Source organism: Notamacropus eugenii, chromosome 4, assembly GCF_028372415.1.
Source record: "Notamacropus eugenii isolate mMacEug1 chromosome 4, mMacEug1.pri_v2, whole genome shotgun sequence".
NCBI lineage: Eukaryota > Metazoa > Chordata > Mammalia > Diprotodontia > Macropodidae > Notamacropus > Notamacropus eugenii.
Genome location: NC_092875.1, coordinates 351,904,065 through 351,918,422, shown reverse-complemented (window position 1 = coordinate 351,918,422; position 14,358 = coordinate 351,904,065). Strand labels below are relative to the sequence as shown.

At 34.9% G+C, this 14,358-nt stretch overlaps 1 pseudogene; it reads left to right on the top strand.

The window, feature by feature from the left end:
• The first annotated feature begins 1,208 nt into the window (after positions 1–1,208).
• On the top strand, positions 1,209–2,031 carry LOC140498503 (mitochondrial enolase superfamily member 1 pseudogene; annotated as a pseudogene).
• The last annotated feature ends 12,327 nt before the right edge of the window (positions 2,032–14,358 follow it).

The following is a 14,358-nucleotide window of genomic DNA, read 5'->3' as shown; positions in this document are numbered from 1 at the left end:
ACAGACAAAAAAAAGAAACAACTAAAGAAAAATAAAATAAAAAAAGTATGCTTCAATCTGCTTTCACACTCCATCAGTTTTTTTCTCTGGAGGTTGACAGTATTTTTCATCGTAAGTCCTTCAAAATTGTCTTGGATCATTGTATTGATCAGAAAAACTAAGTTATTCACAGTTAATCATCTTACAGTCTATGTTACTGTGTACAGTGTTCTTCACTCTGCATCAGTTCAGAGAAGTCTTTCCAGATTTTTCTGAAACCATTCTGCTCATCATTTCATTTGGTACAATAATATTCTATCACAATAATATGCCATAACTTGTTTACCCATTCCGTAATTGATGGCATCGCCTCAATTTCTGATTCTTAGCCAAAACAAAGAGAGTTGCTATAAATATTTTTGTACATATAGATATTGTTCCTTCTTCTTTCATCTCTTTGGGATATAGACCTAGTAGTGACATTGCTGGATTAAAGGGTATACTCAAGTTTAGAGCTCTTTGGGTACAGTTCCAAATTGCTCTCCAGAATGGTTGGATCAGTTTGTAACTCCACCAGCAGTGTATTAGTATTCCAGTTTTTCCACATACCCTCCAACATTTGTGATTTTCCTTTTCTGACATATGATCTGATAGGTGTGAAGTGGAACCCCAGAGTGGTTTTAGTGTACATTTATCTAATCAATAATCCTTTGGAATTTTTTTTATGTGACTATAGAAAACTTTGATTTCTTTTTCTGAAAATTCATTTATATTCTTTGATCATTTATTAATTGAAGAGTGAATTGTAGTCTTATAAATTTGAACCTGTTCTCTATATATTTGAGAAATTAGGCCTTTATAAGAGAAACCTGTCCTCTCTACCTGCTTCTCCAGGACTTGGGCTACTACTCCAGTGCACACCAAGAAAAATGCAGGCAAGATGGTGGGGGAGGTCGCATCTCCAGGCTGTCAGTTCACAATGACCATTTCCCAACCTCTCTTGGAGGCTACGGGTCCAATGCCGTGATTGGTTCAGAGAAAGGCCTTGTGCATTTGGCTGCAGCAGCTGTTTTGAATGTCTTGTGGGACTTGTGGACCAAGCAGGAGGGAAAGCCCTTTTGGAAATTACTTAATGACATGGACCCCAAGCAACTGCTATCCTGCATAGATTTTAGGTACATCATAGATACCTTAACTGAAGAAGAAGTCTATGAAATACTGCAGAAGGGAGAATTGGCAAAAAGGAAAGAGAAAAACAGATGTTGGAGTGTGGCTTCCCTGCACATACTACTTCCTATTCCTGGCTGGTTTACTCTGACCAGCAGTTAAAGCACTTATGCAGTGAAATACTGAAGGAAGGCTGGACAAGGTTTAATGTAAAAGTTGGAACTGGTCTTGAAGATGACATATGTAGACGCAGACTTATGAGAGATATGATTGGGCCTAACAAGGTTTTGATGGTGGATGTTAACCAGCTATGTATGGGATGTGCCAGAAGCAGTGGAGTGGATGTTAAAGTTGGCTGAATTTAAGCCTGTGGATTGAGGAACTGACCTCCCCTGATGACATTCTTGGATGTGGTACCATCACTAAGACCTTAGCCTCATTAGGAATTGGTGTTGCAACAGGAGAATAGTGCCACAATAGAGTGATATTTAAACAGTTCCTATAGGCTGATGCCCTACAGTTTCTCCAGATTGACAGCTACAGATGGAAAAGTGCCAATTAAAGTCTCTCTGTGTTACAGAAAGCCAAAAGATTTTAAATTTCCTTTTGCCTCCACGCTGGAGGAATTGACCTTTGTGAGTTGATATAGCATTTAATAATATTTGACTGTATTTCAGCATCTGGAAGCCTTAAAGCCAGGATGTCTCTGAATATGTAGCTCATCTGCATGAACACTTCAAGTATCCTGCAGTAATCAAAAATACCTCTTACATGCCTCCTAAGGATGCTGGCTATTCCACAGAAATGAAGGAAGAGTCTGTAAAGAAGCACCAGTTTCCAGAGGGTGAAGTTTGGCAGAAACTCATGGCTACTCAGCAAAATTAAGTTTTTAGTCTTACTATATCTCTTTCCCGTTGTACCAATAAATTTTAAATGAGGAAGAAAGGAGGGAAGCTTGTCTGATTTGACATCAAAATAGCAGTATTATTCAAATCACCATAAAGATTTAACCATTCATTTAAATGATCTGAGCCATATTCTTCATCTTCTTAAAGAAGTGCTGTCATGTTTGCTAATGCCTTCATGTAGTATTGCAACTCAAATGTTAAACTACTTTTTAAGTAATGTTATGTCATAATGTTTGATATTCTTTGCCATTCCTACAAATGTCACAACAAAAAGACGAGCCCTGAAAAAAAAAAGAAACTTGTAATTTTTCAATTTTTCTGCTTTTCTTCCAATCTTGACTACATTGCTTTTCCTTTTTTTGCAAAACTGTTTTTAGTTTAATGTAATTAAAATTATCCACTTTACATCTCGTAATTCTCTCTGTCTCTTGTCTGGATGTAAGTTCTTCTCTTATCCATTGGTCTGACAGGTAAGATATCCCTTGTTCTCCTAAAATGCCCATGATATCTCCTTTTATCTCTGCATCATGTACTTATTTTGACCTTGCATACAAAATAAAACGGTGGTCTCTGATAAACTGCTTTACAGTTTTCCCAGCCACTTTTGTCAAATAGTGAGTTCCTTCCCCTAAAACTTGGATATTTGGGTTTATCAGACATTGCATTATGATGGTTATTTACTACTGTGTATTGTAAACTAATTTATTTCACTGATTCATCCCTCTATTTTTTAGCCAGTATCAGATTGTTTGGATGATTACCACTTTGTTATAGACTTTGAAATCTGGTACAGCTAGGTCATCTTCCTTCATTTTTTAAAAATTGATCCTCCTAATATTCTTGACTTTTTGTTCTTCCAGATGCATTTTGTCATCGTTTTTATCTCTGTAAAATACTATTTTGGTAACTTTATTGATGTGGTATCAAATGAGCAAATTAATTTAAGGAGAATTGTTGCTGTTATTATCTTGATTTGGTCTAGCCCTGAGCAGTTAATGTTTCTTTAATTGTTTAGATCTGACTTTATTTTTGTGAAAATTATTTTGTAATGGCTGCTCTTGGATTTGTCTTGGCAAGTGGAGTCCCAAGTATCTTATATTGCCTACAATTATTTTAAATGGAATTACTCTGCCTATCTCTTCCTGCTGTACTTTGTTGGCAATACATAGAAATGCTGATGATTTATAAGAATTTATTTTATGTCCTCCCACTTTGTTAGAGTTGTCAATTGTTTCATCTAGTTTTTTAGTTGATTCTGTAGGATTCTCCAGGTATACCATCACATCATCTACAAACAGTTATAGTTTTGTTTTCCTCATCATTTATTCTAATTCCTTTGATTTTTCTTCTCTTACTGAAACAAACTAACATTTTTAATACAATATTGAAAAATAGTGATGTTCAAGAGCATCTTTGCTTCACCCCTGACCTTAGTGGGAGAACCTCATGCTTATCCCCATTACAGATGCTTACTGATGGTTTTAGACAGATACTTATTTTATTTTAAGGAATTATTTTATTAATTATTTTAAGGAAAGCTCCATTTATTCCTATAATTTCTAGTGTTTTAATAGGAATTGCTTATTGTATTTTGTCAAAAGTTTTTTTTTCTATCTCTATTGGAATAAACATATGATTTCTATTGGTTTTATTTTTGATATGATGAATTATGTTGATAGTTTTTTCTAATATTGAACCAGTCTTGCATTCCTGGTATAAATCCCACCTGGCCGTAGTGTATGATTGTCACTCCAGTCCCTGCAGCACCCCTGAGGACCGCTGCTGTGAATGATTTTAAGCATCTAATCACATGGCATAATGAACTCTATTTATTCAGCAATAAACTAAACATTGTTCAATAAAGTATGACCTGCACAGCGACATCATTAAACAAAACATATCATCTGATACATGTGTGTATCTCATAACACTCAGTATGTCACAGGGTGCGTAGCATATATCATTGCATCCCCAAAGTCACAGGTTCCAGGCTAGGGTTTTCCATACCACAATGCTACGCTTAAGGGGTAGCAGAAAATACCACACCATTCATCCCTAGGTCACTGTAAGAAAAATCTCCTTAAGCAATACACAGCGTCCATGTAAAGCCCTCTTGCATCTTGACTTAAGGCTGACTTCCAAACCCCTCCACTCCTCCTCCATGGGCTGACTGCTCCCAACTCTTGCCCGGGTTCACACGCAGGCAGCTCTCAGTTCCTGCTCCTTGGTTCATGGGGACTGTTCCACTCCGAACTCTTCTTGCTTCTGCCTGACAGCAGGCTCCAGGGGCTCCTGTTTTCACCTTCTGTTTCTAGGAAAACAAAACTTAATGGGGTTATAACAATGCTTATGCACATTACCAGCACCATCATCTCCATTCATAAAAGCCAAAAGACAGGGCTTCTGTCTGAGAAATCAACACAGGTCAACAGACAGGGCCCCCAACATCACAAACATTCTTTCGGTTAGGCCTCCCCACAAGCAGCTTCCACTAGCCTGCTCACCCTCACTTCTCTCTGTCAGCTCTGCTTCTCGCTCTTCTCTCTATTCTACTCTCTCTCCAAACAATACTATATATATATATATATATACACATATATATATGTATGTATGTATGTATATGTGTGTGTATATGTGTGTATATGTATATATGTATATATATATATATATATATATATATATGTACACACTGTTCCAATTAAAAATTCTTGACTGATTTAATCAAAGGCACTTGATTGGCTAAAACTCAATTCAAAACAGCAGCAAAAAATCCTACTTTGCTTGCTGTTACAATGATCTTTGTGATATATTGCTTTAATCTCCTTGCTAGCATTTTATTTAAAATTTATTTATTTAAAATTTTTGTAATAATATTCATTAGGGAATTAAGACCTATAGTTTTCCTTCTCTATTTTTGCCTTCTGGTTTAGGTATCATCACCATATTTGTGACATAAAAGAAATTTGTTGGGACTACTTCTTTGTCTTTTTTTTCCAGTTTATATAATATTAGAATTAGTTGTTCTTTAAATATCTGGTAGAATTCACTTCTGAATCCAAATGATTCTGGAGACTTTTTTTAGGGAATGCATTGATGTTTCCTTAATTTCCTTTTTGAAAATAAGGTTATTTGTGAACTCTATTTCCTCTTCTGTTAATCTGGATTATTTATATATTTGAAATGGTCTTCTATTTCATTAAGATTATAAGATTTATTGGTATATATTTGGGCAAGAGAGGTCCTAATAATGATTTTACTTTCTTGTTCATTTGTGGTGAATTCTTCTTTTTCATTTTTGATATTGCTAAATTTTTAAAATCAAATTTCTTAATAATTTATCTATTTTATTAGTTATTTTCATAAAACTAGTTCCTAGTTTTATTGATAAGTTGAATGATTTTCTTTTAATTTTATTAATCTTTCCTTGATTTTCAATATTTCCAATCTAGTAATTAATTGAGGTTTTAAAATTTTTTTCTAGAACAAGTTTTCAAATTACTTTACTTGATTTTTAAAATTTCATGCCCAATGGGTCAGTCTAGCCTTTCTGTTTTATTGATGCATATTTTTGATCATTTTATTCATGTAAATTTTCCCCTAAGTATAGCTGTGACTACAACATGTAAATTTTGGTTTGTTGCCTCATTGCTATCATTCTCTTTGGTCAAATAATTGTTTCTGTGATTTGTTCTTGACCCACTCTTTAAGATTAGATTATTTAGTTTCCAATTAATTTTTAATCTATGTTTCCACAACCCTTTACTGAATGTATTTTTTTTTATCACATTATGTTCTGGAAAGGGTGTATATAACAGTTCCACTTTCCTGTTTTTGGTTGTGAAGTGTTTAGGGTCAATTTTTGTGAAAGTGATCTGTACAACTGAATAAAAGATATTCTCCTTTACATTCCCATTCTTTTTTCTTTCTCTAGAGGTCTATCCTATCTAACTGTTCTAAAATTCTCTTCATCTTCTTAACTCTTTCCTGTTCAGTGTATGGTTAGATCTATTTAGTTCTGAGAAAGGAAAGTTGAATTCCCCCTCTTGTATAATTTTACTCTCTATCTCCAACTGTGAATCATTTCACTTTTCCTTTAAAAGTTTGGATGCTATGTTATCTGGTGTATTTTTTTTATATTGATACTTCATTGCTTATGATATCTTTTAGCACAGTGTAGTTTCCCTGCTTATTTCTTTTAATTAGGTCTATTTTTGATTTGTCTTTTTCTGATATCATGAATGCTACTTCTGGTATATTTTTTTTTTTTTAACTCAGCTGAAGCATAATGGACTCTACTTGAGTCCCTTATTTTTATTTCCTGTGTGCATCTCTGTTTGAACTCTATTCCCTGTAAACAACTTATTGTTGAATTCTGATTTTTAATCCATTCTATGTACTTCCATTTCATGGTGGAGTTTATCTTATTCATATTTACAGTTATGACTATTGACTGTGTATTTCCTTCCATTCTATTTTTCCCTGTTCATCCTCCTCTTTCTGCTTTTTTACCCTATGCCTCCTCCAAAATCTGTTTCCCTTTTGACCACTGCTTTCCTTAATCTGCCTTCCCTTTTTTCATACCCAATCCCCTTTTATTGTACTTTTCTCCTCCTGATTCTCTGAAAAATAAGATATATTTCTATACCCACTCAAGTATTTATGTTATTTCCTCTTTGAACCAGTTTTAATTACAGTAAGGTTCAAGTGTTGCTTGCTACCCCTCTTATTTTCCCCTCCATTATAAAAGCTTTTTTAATTTTTCCTCTTCTTGCCCTCCCTTCTCCACTTTCCCAGTGCATCTCTCCTTCTGAACCCTAAACCTGTTTTTTTTTTAAGTCATCCCATCATACTCACCTTACACGCATGCCTTCTGTGTATGTGTACTTCCTCAAACTGCCATAATAATAATAATAAGAGTTCTTAGGAGTTATAAATATCACCTTCCTGGAATGCAAACAGTTTGATCTTTTTGAGTCCCTTATGATTTCTATTTCATCTTTACCTTGCTTCTTTTCAGTCATATTTGAAAGTCAAATTTTCTAATTAGCTCTGGTCTTTTCATCAGTAATGCTTGCAAGTCATCTATTTCATCAAACATCCATTTTTTGTTTTTTCTCCTCAAAGGTTATATTCAGTTTTCCTGGGTAGATTATTCTTGGTTATAATTCTAGCTGCTTAATCTATCTATAGATTAAGGAGCTTAATCTAGCTCCTTAATCTATCTTCCAGTTCTGTTGCTTTTCCAAAAAAGTATTTCATATTTTCTTCTGTTTTCATTCTTTTGATTTTGTTTTATTTTTCTCAATGTCTTATGGAGTCATTAGCTTACAGTTGTCTAATCATAATTTTTAAGGAATTATTTTCTTCAATGAGCTTTTGTACACCTCCCCCAAAACAAACAATTTGTCCAATCCTACTTTTTTTAATGAGATATTTTTTCTTCAATGAATTTTTGCTTTTTAAGGAGTTGTTCTCTTCAGTGGATTTTTGTGCCTCTTTTACCATTTGACTAGTTCTGTTTCCCAAGGGGCTATTTTCTTCAGTATTTTTCTGTGTCTCTTTTATCCCACTGTTGACTTTGTTTTCATAATTTTCTTCCATCGCTCTCTTTTCTTTCCCCAATTTTTGCTCTACCTCTAGAATTCAATTATTTAAATCCTTTTTAAGCTCTTCCAAGAATTCTTGGATTTTTATCTCATTTACTTGTTTTCTTTGAAGCCTTGCTTGTAGCTGTTTTGACATTATTATCTTCTTCTGAGTTAATGTCTTGATCTTTCCTATCACCATAGGAACATTTTTATAGTCAAGTTCTTTCTTACTGAGGTCAAAAAGAATGAGGACTGAGAAAAGACCACTAAGTCATGCTACCCCTCACATTTGACTTATGATGTATAGACCTTCATATGAAAGAAAAAAAATTAATGTGGGGATGGGATTACACCTGTGATTTCATTGGTAACAAGGACTTATTATAAGGAAACTCCCTCTTCACACCCCTGAATGTACATCAACACCTTGTTTGAAATTTATAATCCTAGGGAGTTGCTTGAGGCTGTGAGTGGTCAAATAATTTGCCCAGAGACACAAGCAGTATAGAAGAGAGAGAGGACTTGAACCCAGGTCTTTCAGGATCCTAGGTCAATGCCCCATACTCTATGCTGTGTAGCAATGAATTAATTTAATTGATATAATAAATTGAGCAGTCATGACCAAGATATTAAAATGAACAAAATATCAAATTAAAGATTTTGATCTCCTTTCTGGTCAAGAAGAATGAATGATACAAAATCTGGTACCTTTTATCTGTTTAGGTGACCAGATGCTTACTGACTTATTGTAATTTTAATGAGATTTATGTTAATGAAAATCTTCCTCCTCTCCCATTAATGGGTCTCAGATTAAGGGAAGTTTGTAGGAAGATCCATGCTTTTTGTTAATTGCTAATGAGGCACTGGGTCATGAGAGTGGTGCCCTCTGGCTCTGAGAAGTGTATAGATATACTCTGAGGTGAGGTTTTGCTTTGGAGGCTTACTGTTTAGAAGAAGGTTCGTGTTCAAGATGAGACTTAAGATGAGAGTCTCTGGGTAGCCATTAAGAAGTCCTCCCCACACCCCCACACCCCTTGGCTTTGAAAACCTAGATGCTGGTGCTTCTCTCTCTGGTCACTATGTATATATGTAATGGTCAGACAGTTGGATCTGTCTGTTGATCTGTGAGATATGTATTGCTCATGGTCAGATAGTTAGAAGCCCTGTCTATTGGTCTTTATTTCTCTGCTTGTATTTTCTCTGTTAGTATATGTAATTAAAGTAGATTGTTGACCCCTTAAAAGTTGCTTTCATTTTAGAAAAGCAGATCTCAGAATCTGTGCTAGCAGGCCATCCTGGATGTGTCAACGTGCTTGCTGCTACACTTGTGTGGCTCTGCTCCTGACCTAGAGGACAGTTAGATTACTGAGGACAAGGTCTGCTTCAGGCACTGATACTGAGAAACAACACGAGCACCTCTAGCAGAGCCCTAACTTAATATGAAGAGCTTGTCTCTTTGCTCAAATGCTTATATTAAGGATGCTTATCTGGGAAAGAGGCTAGTTACCCTTAATGGCACTGGAGCATCCAGAGTTAACCAGGTTTTTTGAAAGTTAGAAGGTTCCCTCTGGAGCACAAATATGACTGATGAATCCATGAGCTGAGATGCACCAAAATCAATGTTTTTCCTGAGTAATCTTTGTAATGCAATCATCTTTGACATGCTTTGTCCTGCCTCCTTTTCAACAGTGGAAGAAAGTTGCTTCAGTGCCTCCTAAGGTACCTTTCCAGGTCTAAATATATGATCCTTTGAACTGCCAATAACCTACCAAAGCATAATGACATGAGGGCTTTGAGGAGTTTTGGTTCTTTGGACTGACTGATTGTTCAGGGCAGGGAAATAGTATATGCTCTCCAGTTCTCCCTTTGTACTTTCAGAGCAAAGACTGGGCTGATAGTTCCAATATATAGGCCTACATGCTGCTAGACATGTAATTTCTTCAGTGCAAAATAGTGGGAATGGCAAAGATTCATTGGGTCCATGTGGCTTCCTCAAAGAGCAATGTTCTCTCTTCATATGTTCCAGCCTACTGTTATTATTTCTTTTTATTTCTGTTTCTCAGTTTCTCTCTCCCCTTTTTCCTCTTCCTCCTCCTTCTCTCTGTAAAGATTCTCCCAGAATTACATGTCCTGAATGTGATTTGTTTTGTGCTACTAACTGTAGACATGTATACAGAAACCAGATTGCAATTAGTGTCATTCTACCATTCCAGGAGGGACTGAGCAATCAGGATTAGTTTGCTCAATTAAATCAATTGATAGATCAGTCAACAAGCATTCATTAAGTATTTATCATGTAGCTATGTAGGCTAGGACTGTGCTATATGCTGAGGATGCAAATAGAAAGAAGGGAAAAAAACGCTTTCTCTTTTGAATTCACATTAATAGATCTTACATTAGGCTTCCAGACTGTCTATTATACCAGATTTTATTTAATAACAATACCTAGTCCATTGAAAGGGAAGGAAATTCTGAAGCCATGAGACTCCAAGTGGGTTAGGCTAGCATAGTTTTATTTCTAGTTGGAGGCAAATCATAGGGTCAAATCATAGATTTAGAACTGTAAGGACCCTGGAGATAATTTAGAACAATCCTTTCATTTTACGGATGATTGAACAGAGATCCAGAGAAGTTAAGTGACAGTGAAAATCACACAAACTGTAAGCAGTGATACCAGAAATAAAATCCATATCTTATGATTCTAATCTCTTCTTTTGAAGCACATCCCCACAAAAATAACTGCCATGTCCCTTACTCTTAAAGTATTTATAATTTAATAGAAAGGGGAGAGAATCATCCAAGGAAGAGGAGATCCAATGTGCTAGAGGCCTTCCTGACTTTCTCCTGACATCTCAGAGATATCAATGCAGCATTCTCTAGGTTATCAGTCCATCTCATTTGGTCATACAATTCTTTGATGATATTGACTCCTTTGTTTCCCCATATAATTCTTCATTTATCATAATTCATGACTTACTCAAGCCTACTCTGTACTTTCCCTTTGCTTTCTGTGTGATGCTCATTTTTGGTTCTTAGGAGGCAGTGGTATTATTGGCATATAGCAACAGTAGTTTAAAAAAAATCCCAGTGAAAATACTGGCCTTTCAGACTTCAACAATAGTGAACAATTATAGTGATATTCTGCTTGACAAAAAGAGTAAAGCTTTGGGGATAAAAATTCACTATTTGGTAAAAGTTGTTGAGGAAACTAGAAAGCAATCTGCCAGAAACTAGGTATAAACCAATATCTTACAGCATTTCTCAGCATAAGGGCAAAATGAATGTATGCCCTAGACATAAAGGGAGATATAATACGTAAATCAGCAGATCATAGATTGTATTATGTGTCAGGTTTATGGAAAGGAGACGAATTTATGAATAAACAAGAGATAGCATTGTGACATACAAAATGGGTAATTTGGTTACATTAAATCCAAAGGGATTTATACAAATAATACTAATGTAGTCAAGATTAGAAGGAAGGCAGAAATTTGGGGGAATTTTTGCAAAGACAATTCCTCAGATAGAGGTCTCATATCTCAAAGATATAGAGAACTGTCAAATTTATAAGAATATGAGTCATTCTCCAATTGATAAATGGTCAAAAGATGTGAACAGATAATTTTTATGAAGATAATCAAAGCTATATATAGGCATATAAAATGCTCTAAATCATTATTGATTTGAGAAATGGAAATCAAAACAACTTTCAGATAGCGTCACACTAATCACTAACTAAAATGATAGAAGTGGAAAGTGACAAATGTTGCAGGAGATGTGGGAAGATTGGGACATTAATACACTGTGGGTAGAACTGAGAACTAATTCAGCAATTTAAGAAAGCTATCTGGAATTATGCCCATAGAGCTATCAAACTGTGTATATACCATTTATCCCAGTAATACCATTATTAGGTCTGTTTCCCAAAGAAATCAGGGAAGGAAAAGAACCTATATGTTCTAAATTATTCTATAACACCTTTTTTGTCTTGGCAAAGAATTGGATATTGAAAGGATGCCCATCCATTAGGGAATGACTGAGTAAGTTGTGGTATATGATTGTTATGGAATACTACTGTGATCTAAGAAATTATAAACAGATTGATTTTAGGGAAAAAGTGGAAAGATTTGCATGAAAAAATGAAGAGTGAAGTGAGCATTATATATAGGAAGAATAATGTTGTTCAAAGAATGACTGTGAATGACTAAGCTATTCATTAGCTTATATTAGCTATATTCATTTGATTATAAATATTCAAATCAACTACAAAGCATCTATAAAGGAAAATGCCATCGACCTTCAGAATAAAGAACTGATAATAGAAGTATGCATAGTATGGTTTTACATGCATGCACATGCCCCCACGGGTGTGTGTGTGTGAGTGTCTGTCCCTCCTTCGCTCCCTAATCTGCACTATAGGCTATCATTTGAAATTTCTTTAGTGCAGGGTAGGGAAACAGGGAGGGAGATGTATGTGTGTGTGTCTGTGTCTGTGTCTGTGTCTGTGTGTGTCTGTGTGTGTCTGTGTGTATGTGTTTCAAGTGATGGCCTTCTCTAGTGTAGGGTGGCAAGAGGAATGACAACAGTTCAGAACCTGACATGCAGCAAAAAACTAATTAAATTAAATTAAATTAAATATGAACCTTTGCTGTTATAGGTCAGTAAAATTGCTTTACAATTTCCTAAAATAAATCCAACCCACTTTATCCATCTTTTTTCAACTCAGGGCCTACCTCATTATCTTTGTGTGATCTGTCCCAGATATATGTGCTGTTGGAAGCCCTACAAAGTATCCATTCAAATGTATCATGATATCTAGGCAATAGATATTTTTCATTCATTTGGTCTTTACTGTGTAGAAAGACAAATCAAACACTTTTGATTAATTCCAAATCCAGGAGATTCTGAAATAGTTTCACTTTTGATGCAACTAACAAAATATCAAAATTAGGAGCATTTGGAGGACCTTATCATACAAAAGAATTAAGATGCCCCTCATCACAGCATAGAATATTTTTAAAATAACATCTCCCTGTTTCATGTATCATTGGATGTTTCTCATCAGCAGGACACCAAACAGGTTTATTTTTGTTGTTATATCTTTTAATAAATCTTGATTAATCATTATAGGGCATACTTTCCTTTATAAAGAAGACTATAAAATAGCATTTTTTCTACCAAGTCTGATTTTTTTTTTGTGATCAATAAATAAAATGGGACTTTATATTCTTTACATATTTCAGTCACCTGTGAAATTGGTAAAATGTGGTCTATTATTGAATATCATTTCAGAAGACCTGTTTATTTCCTTCTTTATTGTTATTCAAGTATTTCAGTCATGTCTGACTCTTCATGACCCCATTTGGGGTTTTCTTGGCAAAGATACTGGAGCGGTTTGCCATTTCCTTGTCCAGCTCATTTTACAGATGACCACACTGAGGCAAACAGTGTTAGGTGACTTGCCAGGGATCACAAAGCGTGTAAATATCTAAGGCCAGATGTGAACTCAGGAAGTTGAGTGTTCCTGATTTCAGGCTTGGCACTCTATCTACTGTGCCACGTTGCTGCCCTTGTTCCCTACTATATCCTCATTGATGATGCTTTCAATTTGTATGTTGATGACCCTTATAGAGATTTTGTATAGATGCGAAAGTAAGCAGATAGATCAATAGATATTGAAGAATCAAATGTATCAAAATAATTCCCAATTCATTCTCTACTGAAGTCTCATTTCTTTCAAATAATATTTAATTTTTTACATGTATTTTTATTTATATACAAATAATAACTCACATCAAGTCATTAACTCAGTCAAATAAAAATGTAGCATATGACATAAAATGTCATAAAACAAATAACTTTATATTGATATCATGGTTCAATGGATAGAGAACAGTCAAGAAGACATTGGTTCAAATCCCACCTCCAGAATGAAAGACATATGACTCTGGGCAAGTAATCCAAACTTGATTACCCTTTATGTTCTCATTTGTAAAATGGAAATAATAATACTTCTATTTACATCACAGATTGAGATTCAAATGAAATGAGCTGCGTAAAGAACTTTTAAAACTTTAGACCTGTCATGCTCAGGTTGATGTCAGTTATTGTCATTTAAATCCTTTGATTTCTATCTTCTGGTGATGACTTGATCAATGTTATCCTCTGAAGCTATGCGTCTTTTTCCTTTTATATCAAATTCTAGGAAAGAGCCATATGCATGCTTTTCATCCTTCCTGAAGCCACCAAAATAATTTTCCTAGACCAGAGGTCTAGCCTTATTAGCCCCCTGTCCAAGAATCTCCAGAGTTTGCATATTTTCTCTAGGATAAAGTACAAACTCTTAAGTTTAGTAGTTAAATATCTTAGCAGTATAACTCTTGCTTATTTTTGTCCTGACTTATTTCATATCAATTACCCTCCCAAACTCCATAGTCCAACCAAACTGTCCTATGGACTCTTCCTTCTACCTGATTTTCTGCTATTTCACTTTGCAAAGACAATCTTTAGGATTTTCTAATCCACTAGTTATATTATCCTTCTGTGAAACTGTTTACTTCATGTACACTTTTCATGTACTTGTCTTCATATATATTCTAGTCACCAAACTGAATGTAAGTTCTTCTAGGAAAAGAAGTGTTTAATTTTTGCCTTCCTATCTTCTTTGCCTACTTCAGTGCCTTAAAACACATTGGTCATTTGTTGAATTGAATTGT